The 21,821-nt window shown below is 43.4% G+C and overlaps 1 pseudogene; it reads right to left on the bottom strand.

Moving 5' to 3' along the window:
- Positions 1-5,536: 5,536 nt before the first annotated feature.
- On the bottom strand, positions 5,537-11,566 carry LOC129823325 (myelin-associated glycoprotein-like; annotated as a pseudogene).
- Between the last annotated feature and the right edge of the window lie 10,255 nt (positions 11,567-21,821).

Genomic DNA, 21,821 nt, shown 5'->3' with positions numbered 1-21,821 from the left:
CGTAGCGGGCCCCGGACTGGGGACCCTCGTAGCGGGCCCCGAACTGGGGACCCTCGTAGCGGGCCCCGGACTGGGGACCCTCATAGCTGGCCCCGGACTGGGCACCCTCGCTGCGGGCCCCGGACTGGGCAACCTCGTTGCGGGCCCCGGACTGGGCACCCTCGCTGCTGGCCCCGGACTGGGCACCCTTGCTGCGGGCCCCGGACTAAGCACCCTCGTTGCGGGCCCCAGACTGGGCACCCTCATTGCGGGCCCCGGACTGGGCACCCTCGTTGCGGGCCCCGGACTGGGCACCCTTGTTGCAGGCCCCGGACAGGGGACCGTAACTGGGGGCTCCGGACTGGAGACCGTCGCTGGAGGCTCCGGACTGGAGACTGTCGCTGGAGACTCCGGACTGGGGACCCTCGTTACGGGTCCCGGACTGGGGACCGTCGCTGGAGGCTCCGGACTGGAGACTGTCGCTGGAGGCTCCGGACTGGAGACCGTCGCTGGAGGCTCCGGACTGGGGACCGTCGCTGGAGGCTCCGGACTGGAGACTGTCGCTGGAGGCTCCGGACTGGAGACCATCGCTGGAGGCTCCGGACTGGAGACCGTCGCTGGAGACTCCGGACTGGGGACCCTCGTTGCGGGCTTCGTGCCAAGACTCCTCACTGGAGGCTTCGTGCCATGGATCATCACTGGAGGCTTCGTGCCATGGATCATCACTGGAGGCTTCTTGCCATGGATCATCACTGGAGGCTTCATGCCATGGATCATCACTGGAGGCTTCTTGCCATGGATCATCACTGGAGGCTTCGTGCCATGGATCATCACTGGAGGCTTCGTGCCATGGATCATCACTGGAGGCTTCGTACCATGGATCATCACTGGAGGCTTCTTGCCATGGATCATCACTGGAGGCTTCTTGCCATGGATCATCACTGGAGGCTTCTTGCCATGGATCATCACTGGAGGCTTCTTGCCATGGATCATCACTGGAGGCTTCTTGCCATGGATCATCACTGGAGGCTTCTTGCCATGGATCATCACTGGAGGCTTCTTGCCAAGGATCATCACTTGAGGCGTTGTGCCATGGATCATCACCACTGGCCTTATGGTGAAATCTGTGGACGCTGCTGAGAGGAGATCGGCTCATAATAATGTCTGAAACGAACCATGTGTTTAATTATCACAAGCCCACTCGCTCCAATTAAGGTGCCACCAACCTCCTGTGGGTGAAATCCTTGTGCGGTTTCTTTCCCCTCCGGTGACTGAGTTAGGAAGGACACCTGTATCTTTGTGTCACGCCCTGACCATAGTTTGCTTTGTATGTTTCTATGTTTTGTTTGGTCAGGGTGTGATGTGAGTGGGCATTCTATGTTGTATGTCTAGTTTGTCTATTTCTATGTGTTTGGCCTGATATGGTTCTCAATCAGAGGCAGGTGTCAGTCGTTGTCTCTGATTGGGAGCCATATTTAGGTAGCCTGTTTTGTATTGTGGGTGGTTCCTGTGTTCCTGTGTTTGTGTTCACTATACGGGACTGTTACGTTTTCGTTCGTTTGTCGGTTTATTGTTTTATTCGTTGTTTAAGTATTCTTATTAAAATGAATACTCACCACGCTGCATCTTGGTCCTCCGATCCTTCCGACTACTCCTCCTCAGAAGAGGAGGAGGACTAGCGTCACACTTTGTGGTGATTGGGTGTATTGATAAACCATCCAAACTGTAATTAATAACTTCACCATGCTCAAAGGGATTTTCAATGTCAAATGTATTTATCTACCAACAGGTGCCCTTCTTTGTGAGGCATTGGAAAAGCTCCCTTGTCTTTGTGGTTGTATCTGTTTGAAATTTGCTGCTTGACTGAGGGACCTAACAAATAATTGTATGTGTGGGGTACAGAGATGAGGTAGTCATTCAAAAATTATGTTAAACACTAGTATTGCAAACAGAATGAGTCCATGCAACTCATGTGACTAGTTAAGGAAATCTTTACTCCTGAACTTATTTAGTTGCCATAGAAAAGGTGTTGAATACATATTGACATTTCAGCTTTCATTTTTTTTATGTCCAAAAAACGTAATTCTACATTATGGGGTAATGTGTGTAGGCCAGTCAGGGGCGAAAATCTGAGATCAACCTTGGAGGGGACAATTACATTAAATTTTCTCAAGAGCAATTCCTGAGGGGGACACCAAAAGTAGTGCTGTAACACATAGCATACGTTGTTAAATGTATATTGAGGAACCATAATTTCTACAACTGGATAATTGATAGGTACAGTAGTTAACTGAAGGGTTTTCCCAACTTGTTCAAATGTTTAAATCATTATAATTCTACTACTAATAATAGTTATAGCAGTGCTCCTTACCAGTCCAGTATGTATGCAGGTATTCGTACTTACAACCAGCAATATCAAGAAAGGTCAGTAGGTGACAATGGTACTGTACACTGTATGGGTGTAGTTTTCATAAATACAATGAACATGGTGTGATCACATCTAAAAGAATCTCCATTGAGAACCATCACAAAGTTGGTCTCCGTATTGAATTGACCTTTTAATTTGACTTTTTCTGATACATTTATATAGTCATTAAATATGTCCACCTGGCCTGAGTCTACAATATCTTTGCAAGAACAAAAAGCTTAAAATAAGTACAGTTCTAAAAGCAAAATAACTACTTCAATGAAAACCCCAAATAAATCAACCAAAATATCCTTCAGTCAGTGTCTCAACTCTTCAAACAGCAGCTATGGACAAGTATGTCGCACAAAGTATGCAATTTTAAATAAAATAACATGAAATAAATCATTTGTAAGTGTACTAAAAACTACTAAACAAAAGAACAACTATCAATTACACCATGGGTTCTCAAACAGGGGTCCATGGACTAATTGCAAGGGGTCCGTGAAATAAAAAGTGTAATGAATGTAGTCAGTACCACAAGGTTTCCAGTAAGTTTACATATAATATAGAGGGGGTGGAGGTCCCTGAGGACCACTCAAAAACCTTGCCTGCCTTGTCTCAAAATATGCAGGGGTTCCAGTACCCCAAAAAGGTTGAGAACCACTGCTATACACACTACTGAACAAAAGAACCGAGCATATGTTTGCGGGTTTCCTCAACAACACATCAGTTGGCACTTTCGCAATGCCCTCGCCTGTTGTCTCCGACACCCTGTATAGCCCAATAAACTCCTTGTGAGGGACATGGTCATGGTCAACATAACGCAGACAGACATTCTCCTGTTCAGCATCAGAGACATCTTGAGTACCATCAACAATTAATGAAAATTGTACAATCGGAAGAGACCTAATCTCAGCTGCAATGCCTCGAATGACTATTGGCCATGATGTTCAGAATTTCATTCCGTGCTTTGGGGCCTGTGTACATTGTGGTACGCTCTGTTAACCACTTCAGTAAAATGGGATCATCCTCTTCTGCCCTAAGTTTCAAAATCTGGTATAAATTCCCACTGTCATCCGTGTGGCCTCTAAAGGCTTGTCCCTGTCTTACTACATGCCGCACCGAACTAACAATTTTCATCAAGCAATGCCTTGCGTCATCCAGCTGTTTACCCCACGCGCTGGACATAACTGGACACTGATTGGATTTAGCTGGTGTCCTGTTACAGTTACAAAGTGGCGGTGGGTTTGGCAATTTTGATGTGCTGTGAATTTTTCAATGCCTTTTCTCCAGTTCCTAAATCCTGCACTAATGAAGGCAGCATCAGCTCTTTGGCCAAAAGATGGCTGGCTTGAAAACCCTTGGCTACAGTGAAAACACAACACTCCTTTTATTGATGGATTATAATGTAGCCAGGGGAAATCGCGAAACCATCTCTCTTGAAACCTCAACACTCTGTTGGCAAGAGTTTGCGGTTCTATAAATTGTGGGTGTGGCTGATATGGTTTTGTGCCATCACTGTGGTAACTGGACAATGCTGTGCCACTGTCCCCTATACTGGTGCTGCTGGCAACAAGGGTGACACTTGGTCCTGCCGTGGCTGTGACACTGTCCTCTGAAGTCTCTCTCCCTGGCTCTTTCCCTTTCACCACCCTAACTGACTCAGTCTGTCTCCTAGAAAATAAATAAGGTGTTTGCCGTACTCCTAACTACCGGTACCCAAAACTACACAATTAATCACAACAGCAATACCATTGCCGTAAACAAATCTTAGTTTAGTCACCAGTTTAAGTTGAGAGTGGGGGTATCCATGGCATTTTCCAATTATGTCCCTATTTTACAAGTCAAAAAAATTGAGAACCTTTCATAATGTTGCCAAACAAAGACTCAACAAACTTACCTGAGACTCCCTGTCCCTGCCAGTCTGTCCCTGCATATCTGTCCCCAGCTCTGCTGTCTGTGTGCCATCTGTTGCCTGCTCTGCCTAATGACATCATTGTGAAACATTTCCATTAGCATTTCACTTCTTTCTTATGAACATTTTATCAACTAGTCTTTGAGATGTTAGGATACTAGAGTTCTTACTATGCGTTTTGGTGTACTGACAAATACTCTGATGTCCGTCTTCTTACTTTTTTCTGCCATATTTCTACCTGGCTGGCTGGCTGGCCTAGCTGCACACACACACATTTACACAACACATGCTGCAACCTTTTGTAATTTAAATAGTTTGTTTCATATTGGCTGGCTTCCAACAATAGCTGAATTTGTAAAGCTAGCGAGCACCAATTCCGTTTCTGTGTGTTTGCTATAATCTTTGCTACCTGGTTAAATAAAGGTGAAATAAAATAAAATAAAAAAAGTTCACTAGCGACAATTTATCTTTTGCAACGAGACCATTATATATATTTAAGACAATGGTAGAAGAGAGTGTAGTTCTGTTCTGTTCAGTTTGGACTTCAGTTTATTGCTAACCTTATCACAGGGACGTCAAAGCACTACAGCTGCATGCTGATCTTGGAATAAACTGACGATAGCAAAGATTCCATCTTTGACGACGCCACATAAATGGAATAGGTACTAGCTAGCTTGATAGTTAATGTTTGCTTTAGTTTGCGCGCTAGCTCTGCAAATTCAACTAGTGTGTGAACCCTGCCAACATAAAAATAAATAAATAACATTGCTATGGATTGACTGGATTAACCTCACGTCAGTTACGTACATGTGCCTTTCGGACAGTAGATGCGTACTCTCTATTACCTTGCCAGCTAAAGAACTGGCAGTGGATCAAACCATTGTGAGGCAAAGGGCGGGGGGGGGTCACAATCTTTTGAAATTTAAATGCGCTATTAAGTGTCTATAATCAGCACAAGTGCTTTCATTGCGTATTATTAATATTATCGAAATTACATAGTTATGTTTACAGTGATATATTGGGGGGGACAAATCATATTTTTCCCAAGATGGGGGGGTCGTGTCCCCCCCGTCCCCCCTGGGATTTCCGCCTATGAGGCCAGTGACACAAAATGTAAATTTGATACATTTTAATGAGATGTAAAATGTTGGACCAATAAGACCAAAAGATTTAATGGAAATTGAATGTAAAGGTTTTAATTACAGTGCAATTAATCAACAACACTAAATTCAGCCTCAATTGTTTCGTTGATTTAACATTCAACATAAAATCGGTCACAATAACTTCTAAATAGATATAAACTGAAAATAGATGATATTGTTATTCTGGTAACTGCACAAAATATTAAGATAAACAGTGACTAGTAGATGTTAACACCATTCTGCCGTCATGTAGACTTCCTGCACCAACTTCCTGTCTTGTATCAGACCAATGTCTCTCCAACTAACTGTGTCTTCTCTCCTCAGTCATCATTGACTTTATATGGACTTAAACTGCCTTCAGTTGGCTAGTTGAACTCAGCAGTTCCTCTATACTGGAACCCATTAAACAGATGCTCTGTGAACTCAACACTCAAAATAAATGGTCCGAAATAAAGAGTAGCCTACATCATCGTATCAACACTATAGTAACAGTTAAACACTTTTCATCCCAGCAAATTTTACAAATATGCAGATAATCATAGAGCACACAATTATCAATGTAACAAAGTACCAATAGAAAACAGATACACAATGACAATACTGTACATAAAAACACTTAATACCCATTGGAAAATTAACATGCACCTCTTTAATTCACTTGTGCATAAAGTCCATCTAGGTTGTTAAGTGGTGGTTCCTGGGCCCCTCTCCTGGTCACATTGACTTCAGCGTACTCACTCTCCTGTCCGTGGACCCTGTCCTGGGCTGCAGCTGGGGTCTCTTTGGTCTGTAGTTTGGAGAAGTCTATGTCACCATAGTGGATCTCTTCAGACTGGTCTTCTGCAGGTTCCTCTGGTTCCTCTCCGGCTGTGGCCTGGTTAGCACACACTGTCCCAACCGGGGAGTTCTGTGGAGAGAACGCAGAGAGAGGAACATGTGTAAAGCTCTAAGCTCAGTCATGTGTAAAACTCTAAGGTCAGCAGGTTACACAATACATACTGAGGAGATGTCAATGAAAATGTAAATTCAACTGACAGGTGTAAAGAGGTACATTTTGCCAACAAATGAGCTCCAATCTAATGTAAACACTGTCAAAGTCCAACAGCTATTCTGTTATCATTCCATATTCTTACAGGATGTAGCATTGCTTTCGGTTTGTTCATCTCCCCTGAACTTGCTCTAAAATGATGTTAACCTCATGGCTTTGGATAGTTTCAGCATTAATTCTATTCTTCCTTAGATACACTTTATAGATGGTTTGAAAGTTGAGCCTTATTCCCACCTGTCCCTGTGTATTGTCTGTCCTTTCAAGTCCATCGTGGAGCCTCGAGTTTCTCCTCCTCTGGAGAAGGCCGCCAGAGTTCCTGCTGCAACCATAAAAACCATTGAGTTATTATGCTCCTCTGGCCCTGAAAATACAGCACATATTATGGTCATTTCTCACATAAAAATGTCTAAAGTACACTACTTGACCAAAAGTATGTGGACAACTGCTCGTCGAACATTTCATTCTAAAATCATGGGTATAAATATGGAATACAAAATGTCATTGTATGTTGTAGGATTAAGATTTCCCTTCACTGGAACAAAAGGTGCCTAGGCGAACCATGAAAAACAGCTCCAGACCATTTCTCATCCACCAAACAGTACAGTTGGCACTATGCATTGGGGCAGGTAGTTTTCTCCTGGCAAAACCCAGATTCGTCCAGATGGTGAAGCGTGATTCATCATTCCAGAGAACGGGTTTCCACTTCTCCAGAGTACACCACTCACGCCAATTCTTGCCATTGTGCAAGGTGATTTTAGGCTTGTGGCTGCACAGCCATAGAAACCCATTTCACGAAGCTCCCAACGAAGAGTTATTGTGCTGCCATTGTTTCCAGAGGCAGTTTGATACTCTGTAGTGAATGTTGCTATTCTATTGCCAATGTTTTTGTCTATGGAGATTGCATGGCTTTGTGCTCGATTTTATACACCTGTGAGCAATGTTTGTCCACATACTTTTGTATATATAGTGTATATCTAACCTAAGATTGTGCCCTACGTGGCCGTTTTACCTTTACTAGCCAGCTGCACGTCATTCGACTTCCCACAGCCGTGACTATTTCTTGCTTCACAGTAGTACAGTCCTCCATCACCAACAGTCACATTGAGGGAGTAACTCAGTCCAGATGCTACCTGTGTTGGTTTATCTCCACTGATCTGGAACCAGGTGAAGTTTGTCACAGGAGGGTTGGCTGTACTGCTGCACGTCAGATTAACACAGCTGCCCACTGATTTTGGATCAGCTGGACTGATGGAGGCTGAGGTGTTCTTAGGAGAGACTGAGGGAGAGGGGTTCATTTAGAATGTATCTGATATGGTATATTGAATAGTCTCATCAAAACCACTCTATTACAATCATCAGTGAAAACATGATAGAATGATCTATTCTACAGGAACCGGGTACTAAATCTTACATGAAACGTTAAGCATCATGTTATGTTCAGCTGTCTTGTTGCTTGTCCCTACTGGGTAGACTGCAGTACAAGTGATGTTCTTCTCATGATGAAGGTATGACGGAGTGAAGGTCACCGTGGAGAGAACTGATTTGGTTTGGTCTGGATTCTCCTGCAGTTGGTTCTCAGTTGTGAACTGTGTTGGGAGAGTCCATGTCAGTTCAGGGGGGTGTTCAGGACAGGGTGCGACAGCAGAGCAGTTCAAACTGACAGGGGTCCCTTCCTTCATCTCACCTGAGACAGTAATGATGGGACTGGAAGGCAAATCTGGAAAACATTGTAGATAAAGATATTTTACACAAATAGTTAAACTGTCCACTTGTTCTACTCTTATGTTTGATGCAAGGAATATAAACTGGAAAAAATTGTTGGTTAAAAGTTGAATTGTCTCTTACCTCTAACAACTATATCAACAGACTTTCCAATGTCTGTTGCACGGAATGGTTGACTCTCAATCCTGAAGAGGTATCTATTAGTGTAATTGGTGGTTACATTGAAGAAGACTGTGGTGCAGTTCTTCTGGGACATGTTTCCAGTTATCTTCCCTTGATATCTGTTGACCGTCTCACTACTGTTAAATATCACACTGTCCGGATGCAGATCAAAGTATGGGATTTCTTTCATCCACACTCCAGAGGTATGTATTGTGTTGTTAAATGTATACTTATTTTGGTGAGGAATGTCAAATGAACATGGGATTTGCATACAGGAGCCAGTCAGTACATCCAGTTTATTTGGCATTGTGGCGATCAAACCTCGATGACCAAAACAGGCCAAAACACCTGCAACATGAAAGTCAACATCAGGGAGGTTCTGATATATTTTCGTTTCAGTCCAATGATATGTTTTAAACCTAGATGACTGACAGGTGCAGCTGTTTGGAAGCCATTGCACAGCCATCTAGCTAGTCCTCCTCCATTGTAAAAGCTATAGAAATGCATGTATTAATGTCTACATCCATTTTGACAAGTATATTCTATTACAGACACCTTATTGCAAACTTTTAAATTACATTTTGTGACCTGCAACACTTTCTTCAACAGAGAGACCCTGCCCTTTCTCCAGCCAACGATTGCATCTTGCATCTCACTGAACTGGTATTATCCAATAACTAATTTATCTTTGAGTCAGAGTTTTTCCTTCAAATTCGGGGTGTAGCCATGGGCTCCCCCTTTGACCCCAACTATGTGAACCTGTATGTGGAACAATTTGAGGAAGCACTCATTTACAAAACATAGAGTGACACCCCCTACTTTCTAAAATCCTCTCATGGAATATAAACATAGATGATGTCTTTGTGCTCTGGGAAGGAAGTCAGCAGGAACTAAATTAATTCCAAACTCTGCTAAACGAGAGCTTTGAATATCTCAAATTCACCATGCAGACTGATGAGAGAAAATTTAACTACCTGGACTTTTGGATCATCAAAGAGAATGATGCATTACATACAGACTTGTATACAAAGCCAACAGACCTCAATACCCTGCTACGTGGGGATAGTATGCATCCCCTTCCCCTCAGGAATGGTCTACCATATAGCCAGTTATGCAGGGTTAAATGAATCTGTTGCCAACAGTCAGACTTTGACAGCAATGCTAAGAAAACGAAAAATAAATTCAAATTTCAAGGCTACAATGAAAAAACGATTGATGCTGCAATGATGAAAATATCTCAAAAACCAAGAGAGGATTTGCAAAAACTAAACCAAAGAAGAAAAACAACGCAACAGTTTTTTGCACTAAGTACACCAAGTGTTCAGAGAAAATGAAAGCAATCCTGAAGAAGCACTGGCATATTCTGCAATCAGACAAAATTGCACACCTCTTCAATGAACCCCCACTGGTGGTCTATGAGCATGGTCGCAATATTGCGGATAGCTTAGTGAGATCTGACCTGCCCCCTGAGCCCACTCAGACACTCTTGACACCCATTCCAAATGGGAACTACAAATGTGGCTCATGCTCACAGTGCAATAGCTTTACAAAAACATCCTTCTATAGACACCCACATACAGGTGGAAAAATCCCTGTTAGGGGTATCATCTCTTGCAAGATAAAGGTAGTGATCTATCTCATCACATGTTCATGTGGGAAAGCCAACGTAGGACAAACGAAAAGACAATTAAAACAATGCAGAGCTGAACACCACAGCTCAATCAGGTGTAAGAACACTGACTATCCAGTAGCAGCTCACTTTGTTGAAGGTAACCATCCCATCTCCTCCCTCAAATACACACTCATTTACACACGCATTGAGCATGTTGGTCTACCAAGGAGTGGAGGTAACATGGAGGTCCTACTACTACAGAGGGAAGCCTACTGTATATATGCTTTTTTAAAACATTGACCCCTAGTGGTCTGAATATTGACTTTGATCTCAGGCCCTTCTTATGAACAATTAACTATTGTCTTTTAACAGTTTCACTCATTTCATTCTAATTAACCTCATAATTTACACCCTTTCTTCTTTAAGGTTGCTGCCCCTATCATCGCCAAGCCTATCTCCGACCTTTTTAACCTGTCTCTCCTTTCTGGGGAGGTTCCCATTGCTTGGAACGCAGCCATGGTTTGCAAACACAGGTGGGAACAAGCTACCTAAGTATGGTTCTCACCTGTGTTTGTGGGTAGTTATGTTCTGTGTAGTGTCTGTATCACCTGTCAGAACTGTTTCGGTAATTCCTTTTGTTATTTTGTATTTAGTGTTCAGTTTCGAATAAATAATATGAACACGTATCACGCTGCATCTTGGTCCTCACCTTCTTCTTCCAACAGCCGTTACACAACTACCCACCACCAACGGACCAAGCAGCGTGGAAAAAAAGGAGGAATGGACATGGGAGGACATTCTGGACGGGAAGGGATCCTACACATGGGAGGAGATCCTGGCTGGAAGGGATCGCCTCCCATGGGAAGAGGTGGAGGCAGCCAGGAGAGCAGAGGCAGCAGGAGAAGGGAACCAGCGGTACGAGGGAACACGGCTGGCAAGGAAGCCCGAGGGGCAGCCCACTATTTTTTGGGGGGGGGGGGGGGGGGCTCAGGTTGGAGGTTGGAGACCTGAGCCCACTTCCCGTTCTTACCGGGGCGAGCACGTGACTGGTCAGGCCCCGTGCTATGGGGTGATGCGCACGGTGTCTCGGCCGAGCATCCACAGCCCGGTGTGCTCGGTGCCAGCGTCCCGCATTTGCCGGGTGGAAGCTGGCATCCAGCCAGAACGGGCGGGGCTAGATCTGCGCTCGAGACCGCCAGTGCGCCTCCATGGCCCAGTGTATCCAGTGCCTCGGCCAAGGAAGAGGCCTCCTGCATGTCTCCCCAGCCTGGTGAGTCCTGTGCCTATGCTAAGCCCTAACCCTCCTGCATGTCTCCCCAGCCTGGTGAGTCCTGTGCCTTCTCCCAGAGCCAGGCCTCCTGTGTGTCTCTCCGAACAAATTTGAAAGTGGGCAAAAACTTTTCACAGCACTGTTTGAATCTAGACTTTTAAACTGCACTAATCAGGAATTAACCTCAAACTTTTCTACACAATTAAACAGCTGGAATATAGCACATCCCATAAAATATCATGACTTGTGGTTATTCCTTTATGTCTGATTCATAACTAGTTGTTGCTGTGTGGAAGACTCACCTGACATAAAGAGGACAATGAGAAAAAACATGTTCTCAGGACAAGCCATGTGAGAACTCACACACTACTGATCACCTGAAACAGTACAAACATACACTTACTGGTAGAGTAGCTTAACTCACACAACACATTGCATTGAACCATCTCCATATCAATACACTATGTCCTTCAGTTGTGAAGATAATACATGAACAAACAGCAGTACTTTAGAACATATTGAATATCATTACTCATAATTAATTTCCTTTAATTTATTTTGAACATTCAAATTTACAGAAAATATATTGAAGAAGTAGATACTTGCCTTAGATAACGTAAACTGTCTACAGTAGAGACTGTCACACCCGTAGTGTGGTCTGACAAACTAATGTAGTGAAATTCATGTGGCATATCTCACATCTCATCAGAGACGTACTTCCTAATAATTATATGAGATTTTATTTTAAAAGAATACTACGGTATTTAATGTTCCTCTTTCGGGGTAGGACAGGTCACCACATTTTGATACGGGCCCCCAGTCTGCTCCCAATAAATTGTTAAAAGAAACTTTTGGCAGCATAACCATCTCCCTCTCCCGTATCCCCCAGGCTTGAATGGGAATATCTGTGGGATTTAAACAATATAGTTAAATTATTAACCAAAATCCACTAATAATTTATTCAAATAAAAAAAGGAAAAGTTTATTTTGAGTTCGATACAAAATATATGGTTGTCACATTATGTTTCCACATGAAAAACAGACTTGGTATGAAACAGAGTAACTGTAATTGTATCTGACTGATTCTCACACACCACTCAACTTCTCCTACACCAACTTCCTCTTTGAAGTCTATTTGCCAAGAAGAGCCTGGTGGGCTGGAAGCCACAGAGACACTCTTTTCACTCCACTTGGATACAGAATTGACTTTTTTGTAGCAGTTTATGAGAATTTATGCAGCAGGTTAAGAGAATTAACGCAGCATGTTAGGAGACTGGGGTTAGGGTTAGGGAAAATGCTCTCCTAACCAAGGTTGGACAATCGCAATTTGGACCCTGCGCTTACTTTCCTGCATTTCAACACATTTTGCCATGATGCAGAGAGGAAAATTTGCAATTTGACAATGCTATTCTACACATTTTGCAATGAGGCTGAGACAAACTGTGGCAGTTATAAAGCTAATTCCCTGCTATTCAACACATTTTTCCATGAAGTCGATTGAAAAGGTTTCAGTTTTAAAGCTAATTTCCTGTAATTCTACTCATTTTGCAATCATATGCTATCTGGGGCTGTTTGGTAATCTGTCCCTGCTCCTAACCTGCAACCAAAATTATTTGGCGTGAAAAGAGTGTGTCCCGTGTGCAACAGGAGAGAGCCAGTGACCTGCAGGGCAATGGGTGGCAGGGTAGACATGGGCCCTCTCTTCGACGGTCAAGTCCAGATGGGATGAAGCTTTTGTCAAATTTAAGTTGTATTCTTTTAGCATTTTAGCTAATCCTAACCCTTTTCCGTACTTTCATATAATCATCATAACCTGATACGTTAATTATCCTAACCTGCTTCATTAATTCTGCTAAACTTGCTAGAAAACAACATTTTGACAAAAGCTGTATCCCTTCTAGACAAAACCATCTTCGACCTGCCCAAGGCCTTCTGGGAGAAGGAGACCCAGGAGCTGAGGGCGTACTTTACCCAGCAGATGGGAGCCGACCTCCCCCAACAGGTGGAAGGAAAGCTGAAGGCTCTGGAGGACAGGATCAGGGATTGAGAGGCGGAGGGACCAGATGATTCAGAGAGAGAAGAGAGAAAGCATTGACTATTGGACACTACACTACACTGATGCTGCAGTATGGTGGGGATGGGGATATGGTGGGACTGACAAAAAAGGGACCAACATTCTCGTTTCAGTTTTGTGGCAAATGCTTTGCCTATATGTGAGTAAAATGTATTAAAATTACATGTCTGCATGCAGTTTAGGCTACCACTCACTATAAATGGATATGTGAGTTGGTATTAGGTAATATTTTTTATTTTATTTAACTAGGCAAGTCAGTTATGAACAAATTCTTATTTATAATGACAGCCTAGGAACAGTGGGTTAACTGCTTTGTTCATGGGAAGAACAATAGATTTTTACCTTGTCAACTTGGGGGATTTGATCTAGCAACCTTTCGGTTACAGGCCCAACTCTCAAACCACTAGGCTACCTGCCGCCCCAATAGATCAGAACCAATGTCTAGCAGTATCTTACCGTCATCTTGTATACACGCATACATTGACATCAGAAGGTATTCATATCCCATAATAACAAAGTGAAAATATGTTTTTAGACATTTTTGCAGATTTAGATAAATCCATGATAATCGAAAACTTCAACAAGCATTTCTCAACGGCTGGCCATGCCTTCCACCTGGCTACTCCAACCTCGGCCAACAGCTCCGCAGCTACTCGCACAAACGTCCCCAGCTTCTCCTTTACCCAAATCCAGATAGTGTCGTAGACAATCGGTTCAAATATAACGCTGACAAGATCTTGTGAAATCAATTAGGCTTTTAATACAAAGTATATCAAAGCCGGAATGGTCCGCGGAACACACACCCCGCTTCCCAGCCCCGGCTCCAGTCTTTATACACATATAGCATATGGGTCCAACCCATATGCAAATAAGCATACTTCCCTTAATCCTTCCTGCCACCATTATCTTTTTAGTTCAGGCTTCCTGCTTGTTCACGCCTACTAACGCCCATATCTGCTTTCAGTTAGATTATAATAGTGGCCAGACCCGTGCTTGTCTTAAAAATAATATATGTCCATCTATCCTATAGGCCTATGACTTAGCCCTGTATTTAACTCAGTGCCTCAGCATGTTCTCTGGTATGTGTGCCCTTATTGGAATCGGCAGACTATGTGTCTCTTCTATCATTAGTGTGTCCAGTTGCCTTAGGCGCCTATTTCTCTGGTATGTGTGCCCTTAGTGGAATCAGCAGACTATATGTCTAGTGTGTCCAGGTGCCCTAAGTGCATATTTCTCTGGTATGTGTGCCTTTAGTGGAATCAGCAGACTATGTGTCTCTTCTCTTCGTGTGGTCTGTTTTTTAATGTTCAGCTGTCCTATGCCTTTATGTGTCTCATTTACTCCTACAATAGCGGATGTCCTGAAAGAGCTGCAAGACCTGGACTCATACAAATCAGCTGGGCTTGACAATCTAGACCCTCTATTTCTGAAACTATCCGCCACCATTGTCGCAACCCCTATTACCAGCCTGTTCAACCTGTCTTTCATATCGTCTGAGATCCGCAAGGATTGGAAAGCTGCTGCGGTCATCCCCCTCTTCAAAGGGGGAGACACCCTGGACCCAAACTGTTACAGACCTATATCCATCCTGCCCTGCCTATCTAAGGTCTTTGAAAGCCAAGTTAATAAACAGATCACTGACCATCTCGAATCCCACCGTACCTTCTCCGCTGTGCAATCCGGTTTCCGAGCCGGTCACGGGTGCACCTCAGCCACGCTCAAGATACTAAACGATATCATAACCGCCATTGATAAAAGACAGTACTGTGCAGCCGTCTTCATCGACCTGGCCAAGGCTTTCGACTCTGTCAATCACCATATTCTTATCGGCAGACTCAGTAGTCTCGGTTTTTCTGATGACTGCCTTGCCTGGTTCACCAACTACTTTGCAGACAGAGTTCAGTGTGTCAAATCGGAGGGCATGTTGTCCGGTCCTCTGGCAGTCTCTATGGGGGTACCACAGGGTTCAATTCTCGGGCCGACTCTTTTCTCTGTATATATCAATGATGTTGCTCTTGCTGCGGGCGATTCCCTGATCCACCTCTACGCAGACGACACCATTCTGTATAATTCTGGCCCTTCCTTGGACACTGTGCTATCTAACCTCCAAACGAGCTTCAATGCCATACAACACTCCTTCCGTGGCCTCAAACTGCTCTTAAACGCTAGTAAAACCAAATGCATGCTTTTCAACCGTTCGCTGCCTGCACCCGCCCGCCCGACTAGCATCACCACCCTGGACGGTTCCGACCTAGAATATGTGGACATCTATAAATACCTAGGTGTCTGGCTAGACTGTAAACTCTCCTTCCAGACTCATATTAAACATCTCCAATCCAAAATCAAATCAAGAATCGGCTTTCTATTTCACAACAAAGCCTCCTTCACTCACGCCACCAAACTCACCCTAGTAAAACTGACTATCCTACCGATCCTCGACTTTGGCGATGTCATCTACAAAATAGCTTCCAATACTCTACTCAGCAAACTGGATGCAGTTTATCATAGTGCCATCCGTTTTGTTACTAAAACACCTTATACCACCCACCACTGCGACCTGTATGCTCTAGTCAGCTGGCTCTCGCTACATATTCGTCGCAAGACCCACTGGCTCCAGGTCATCTATAAGTCCATGCTAGGTAAAGCTCCGCCTTATCTCAGTTGACTGGTCACGATAACAACACCCACCCGTAGCACGCGCTCCAGCAGGTATATCTCACTGATTGTTACGCTCCCCAGTTTCTGTGTTGTATTTGAGTGTGTGTGTTTCAGGAGATGGCTTCCTGGAAGCCTCCCCAAGCAGCTGATTGGTCGACCCCAGGCTAATTGATGATTGGAGCTGACTCCGCCCCCTCGTCAAGAAGCAGCTGACTCTAATCACCATTGCCACCTGAAGATATAAAAGCCAGTGTTCTGTTCAGAAAAAAAGGTTAGAGGGAGATTGAATATTTTGGAGAAAAGGTTAGAAAAGGTTAGAGGGAGATTGAATATTTTTGGAGAAAAGGTTAGAGGGAGATTGAATATTTTGGAGAAAAGGTTAGAGGGAGATTGAATATTTTGGAGAAAAGGTTAGAGGGAGATTGAATATTTTGGAGAAAAGGTTAGAGGGAGATTGAATATTTTGGAGAAAAGGTTAGAGGGAGATTGAATATTTTGGAGAAAAGGTTAGAGGGAGATTGAATATTTTGGAGAAAAGGTTAGAGGGAGATTGAATGTTTTGGAGAAAAGGTTAGAGGGAGATTGAATGTTTTGGAGAAATCATTAGAAAGAGTTCTGTGTTTGTTGCTTTGTCAAAGCTTCTTTAGTGGCCTGAGTTAGTTTACTCAGTTTTGTTGTAGTGTTTGTGAAATTGTTAATAATTATTCTGTTTCATTTGTTCCCAGGGGGGAAGGGGAAGGCACTTAGGGAGTGCTTAGGCAAGAGGCCCGAGGGCATACATATACCCGTAGTATATTCAATGTCTAGGCACACTAGGTAAGACCTGGGCGGACCACCCCCTGTATTTTGGTTAGGGCACCAGGTGGTGCTTAGTTAGGTAAGTTAAGTGGGTAGGCAGGTTAGATAGGAGAGGGGGAGCTTTGATATTTACTTTCTTTCCTTTGGTTCTGTCCAGCCCCTTTTCCCCATATTACCGTGTAGGAAATAAATCCTAGTAAACGGTAAATTCTGACTTTTGTCATCCTTACTCGCACCTACAGTCCATACCTCTTTCACTTCTCGGGGAGTTGAGTTGTAGCAGGGTGTTGCGTTCCCTCTTCTCAGAGGCGTGCGTAACACTGATCATCCCAAAAGCCAACACCTCATTTGGCCGCCTTTCCTTCCAGTTCTCTGATGCCAATGACTGGAACGAATTGCAAAAATCACTGAAGTTGGAGACTTTTATTTCCCTCACCAACTTTAAACATCTGCTATCTGAGCAGCTAACAGATCGCTGCAGCTGTACATAGTCCATCTGTAAACAGCCCACCCAATTTACCTACCTCATCCCCTTACTGTTTTTATTTATTTACTTTTCTGCTCTTTTGCACACCAGTATCTCTACTTGCTCATGATCATCTGTTGATTTATCACTCCAGTGTTAATCTGCTAAATTGTAATTATTCGCTCCTATGGCCTATTTATTGCCTACCTCATGCCTTTTGCACACAATTTATATAGACTCATTTTGTTTTTTTGCTACTGTGTTATTGACTTGTTTATTGTTTACTCCATGTGTAACTCTGTGTTGTTGTCTGTTCACACTGCTATGCTTTATCTTGGCCAGGTCGCAGTTGTAAATGAGAACTTGTTCTCAACTAGCCTACCTGGTTAAATAAAGGTGAAATAAAAAAATTAAATTAAATAAATAAATAAAAACTATATTGTTCTTCCCCTGAACAAAGCAGTTGAGCCACTGTTCCTAGGCTGTCATTATAAATAAGAATTTGTTCATAACTGACTTGCCTAGTTAAGTAAAATAAAAATATTACCTAATACCAACTCACATATCCATTGATAGTGAGTGGCAGCCTAAACTGCATGCAGACATGACATTTTAATACATTTTACCCACATATGGGCAAAGCATTTGCCACAAAACTGAAATGAGAATGTTGGTCCCTTTTTTGTCAGTCGCACCATATTCTCATCCGCACAATATTGCAGCATCAGCGTAGTGTAGTGTCCAATAGTCAATACTTTCTCTCTTCTCTCTCTGAATCATCTGGTCCCTCCGCCTCTCAATCCCTGATCCTGTCCACCAGAGCCTTCAGCTCTCCCTCCACCTGTTGGGTAAAGTACGCCCTCAGCTCCTGGGTCTCCTTCTCCCAGAAGGCCTTGGGCAGGTCGAAGATGGTTTTGTCTAGAAGGGATACAGCTTTTGTCAAAATGTTGTTTTCTAGCAAGTTTAGCAGAATTTATGCAGCAGATTAGGATAATTAACGTATCAGGTTATGATGATTAGATGAAAGTACGGAAAAGGGTTAGGATTAGCTAAAATGCTAAAAGAATACAACTTCAATTTGACAAAAGCTTCATCCCATCTGGACTTGACCGTCGAAGAGAGGGCCCATGTCTACCCTGCCACCCATTGCCCTGCAGGTCGCTGGCTCTCTCCTGTTGCACACGGGACACACTCTTTTCACGCCAAATAATTTTGGTTGCAGGTTAGGAGCAGGGACAGATTACCAAACAGCCCCAGATAGCATATGATAGCAAAATGTGTAGAATTACAGGAAATTAGCTTTAAAACTGAAACCTTTTCCATCGACTTCATGGAAAAATGTGTTGAATAGCAGGGAATTAGCTTTATAACTGCCTCATTACAAAATGTGTAGAATAGCATTATCAAATTGCAAATTTTCCTCTCTGCATCATGGCAAAATGTGTTGAAATGCAGGAAAGTAAGTGCAGGGTCCAAAATGTGGTTGTCCAACCTTTGTTAGGAGAGCATTTACCCTAACCCTAACCCTTTTACCTAACCTTAACCCCAGTCTCCTAACATGCTGCGTTAATTCTCCTAACCTGCTGCATAAATTCTCATAAACTGCTACAAAAAAGTCAATTCCGTATCAAAGTGGAGTGAAAAGAGTGTCTCTGTGGCTTCCAGCCCACCAGGCTCTTCTTGGCAAATAGACTTCAAAGAGGAAGTTGGTGTAGGAGAAGTTGAGTGGTGTGTGAGAATCAGTCAGATACAGTTACAGTTACTCTGTTTCATACCAAGTCTGTTTTTCATGTTGCAAATTAATGTGACAACCACGTGTTTTGTATAGAACTCAAAATAAACTTTTCCTTTTTTTATTTGAATAAATTATTAGTGGATTTTGGTTCATAATTTAACTATATTGTTTAAATCCCACAGATATTCCCATTCAAGCCTGGGAGATACGGGAGATGTTATATTGCCAAAAGTTTCTGTTAACAATTTATTGGGAGCAGACTGGGGGCCCGTATCAAAATGTGGTGACCTGTCCTACCCCGAAAGAGGAACATTAAATACCGTAGTATTCTTTTAAAATAAAATCTCATATAATTATTAGGAAGTACGTCTCTGATGAGATGTGAGATATGCCACATGAATTTCACTACATTCGTTTGTCAGACCTCACTATGTGTGTGACAGTCTCTCCTGTAGACAGTTTACGTTACCGTCTAAGGCAAGTATCGACTTCTTCAATATATCTTCTCTTAATTTGAATATTCAAAATAAATTAAAGTAAATTAATTATGAGTAATGAGATTCAAAATGTTCTAAAGTACTGCTGTTTGTTCATGTATTATCTTCACAACTGAAGGACATAGTGTATTTGATATGGAGATGGTTCAATGCAATGTGTTGTGTGAGTTAAGCTACTCTACCAGTAAGTGTATGTTTGTACTGTTTCAGGTGATCAGTAGTGTGTGAGTTCTCACATGGCTTGTCCTGAGAACATGTTTTTTCTCATTGTCCTCTTTATGTCAGGTGAGTCTTCCACACAACAACAACTAGTTATGAATCAGACATAAAGGAATAACCACAAGTCATTATATTTTATGGGATGCGCTATATTCCAGCTTTTTAATTGTGTAGAAAAGTGTACATTTAATTCCTGATTAGTGTATTTTAATAGTCTGTATTTAAACTTCTGTGTAAATGTTGTAGCATATTTTTGATACTGAATGTTGTCAGATATTCAATCAAAAGCTGATATTAGATCAATGGAACCTGAGTGAACAAATAACACAACAATGACATACTTATTTCATTTATTTCACTACCAAAGTTGTGCAACACCCAATGCCCCTGTGTGAAACAGTAATTGCCCCTTTACTCTCAATAACTGGTTGTGTCTCCTTCAGCTGAAATGACTCCAACCAAACACTTCCTGTAGTTGTTGATCAGTCTCTCACGTTGCTGTGGAGGAATTGTGTCCCACTCTCCCATGCGAACTGATTTAACTCAGCGACATTTGTGGGTTTTCAATCATGAACTGCACATTTCAAGTCCTGCCACAATATCTCAATTGGGATTAGGTCTGGACTTGTCACACCCTGGCCTTAGTATTATTGGTTTTCTTTATTATTGTAGTTAGGTCAGGGTGTGACATGGGTAATGTTTATGTTTTGTTGTTTTGGGTGTTTATTTGGTAAAGGGGTTAATGGTTGTAGTGTATGGTTTTGTGTTGAGTGTAGATGTCTAGTATTGTCTATGGTGGTTAGTATTCTAGGAGAGTCTATGGTTGCCCGAATGAGTTCCCAATTAGAGACAGCTGATTTCGGTTGTCTCTGATTGGGAGCCTTATTTAGGGTAGCCATAGGCTCTCATTGGTTGTGGGTAATTGTCTATGTAAGAACGTTTGTAGCCTGTATGTTTGTGCACAACGTTTGTAGCTTCACGGTCGTTTTGTTATTTTGTTGTTTTGTTAAAGTGTTTTTGTGTCGTGTTCATCTTCGTGTTAAAATAAAAGAAGATGGCATATTTTCCAACTGCTGCATTTTGGTCCGTTAATCCGCCACACGATCGTGACAGAATTACCCACCATAGGACCAAGCGGCATGGAAGGCGGCAACAGGACCTACCACCAAAGGATTTCTGGAGTTGGGAGGAAATTCTAGACGGGAGAGGACCCTGGTCACAGCCAGGGGAATATCACTGCCCCAAGGCAGGGATAGAGGCAGCAAGGCGACACGGGAGGAAGCCCAAGAGACAGCACAAAATTTTTTTTGGAGGGGGGCACTTGGAGCAGTCGGCGAAGTTGAGGGGTGAGTCTGAGTGTGTCGAGGAATTATTGGACAGATTGGAGGAGAGTGAACGAAGGGGAGATTATGAGACATTCGAAGAGTTGTTGACGAAATTGGAGGAGAGTGAAGAGAGAGAGCTGTTGATTTGGCAGAGTATGCATGGCATTTTCCCTGAGGAGCGTGTTAGCTGTCCGATGCCACCTGTGTCAGTTCCTCGTACTCAGCCTGAAACTCGTGTTAAAGTTCCGGAAGATTTGATGCCGGCTATACACACCAGGTCTCCAGTACACCTTCACAACCCAGTGTGTCCTGTTTCTACTTTGTGCACTCATCCTGAGATGCATGTCCCCAGCCCTGTACCATTAGTTCCGGCACCAAGCACTAGGTCTAAGGTGCGTCCCCAGAGCCCTTTACGCACTGTTCCTGCTCCCCGTACTAGCTTTGAGGTGCGTGTTTCCAGCCCATTACCACCAGTGCCTACACCACGCATCAAGCTTCCTGGGTGTTTCCAGAGCCCTGTTGTTCCTCCACGTACTAGCCCTGTGGTGCGTGTCTCCAGCACATTACCACCAGTGCCTACACCACGCACCAAGCCCTCTGTGTGTTTCCAGAGTCCTGTACGCACTGTTCCTTCTCCCCGTACTCGCCCTGATCTGCGGGTCCTCAGCCCGGTACCACCAGTACCGGTACCACGCAAAAGGCCTATAGTACGCCTTGAGAGTCCAGTGTGCCCTGTTGCTGCTCCCCGCATTAGCCCTGAGATGCGTGTCCCCAGTCCGGTACCACCAGTTC

The sequence above is a fragment of the Salvelinus fontinalis genome, chromosome 25, assembly GCF_029448725.1.
Source record: "Salvelinus fontinalis isolate EN_2023a chromosome 25, ASM2944872v1, whole genome shotgun sequence".
NCBI lineage: Eukaryota > Metazoa > Chordata > Actinopteri > Salmoniformes > Salmonidae > Salvelinus > Salvelinus fontinalis.
This window is presented reverse-complemented; position numbering and strand designations above follow the sequence as displayed.